Here is a 624-nt window from a genome sequence, read left to right as displayed (position 1 = left end):
TTTTTATGACTTTTTATGCCTTACTATACTATGACTTTTTATGCCTTACTATACTATGACTTTTTATTCCTTTCTATTCTATGATTATTTATGCCTTACTATCCATAGAATTTTTATGACATTTTATGCCTTACTATACTATGACGTTTTTATGACTTTTTATGCCTTACTATACTATGACTTTTTATGCCTTACTATCCTATGACGTTTTTATGACTTTTTANTTTTTATGCCTTACTATACTATGACGTTTTTATGACTTTTTATGCCTTAATGTATTATGACGTTTTTATGACTTTTTATGCCTTACTATACTATGACGTTTTATGCCTTACTATCCAATGACATTTTTATGACGTTTTTATGCCTTACTATACCATGTCGTTTTTATGACTTTTTATGCCTTACTATACTATGACTTTTTATGCCTTACTATCCAATGACATTTTTATGACGTTTTTATGCCTTACTATGCCATGTCGTTTTTATGACTTTTTATGCCTTACTATACTATGACTTTTTATGCCTTACTATACTATGACATTTTTATGACATTTTTATGCCTTACTATACCATGTCGTTTTTATGACTTTTTATGTATGACGTTTTTTGTCATTTTTCTGC

Source organism: Seriola dumerili, unplaced genomic scaffold (genome assembly GCF_002260705.1).
Source record: "Seriola dumerili isolate Sdu_G_001 unplaced genomic scaffold, Sdu_1.0 BDQW01000066.1, whole genome shotgun sequence".
Taxonomy (NCBI): domain Eukaryota; kingdom Metazoa; phylum Chordata; class Actinopteri; order Carangiformes; family Carangidae; genus Seriola; species Seriola dumerili.
Note: the sequence above shows the minus strand (reverse complement) of the source record.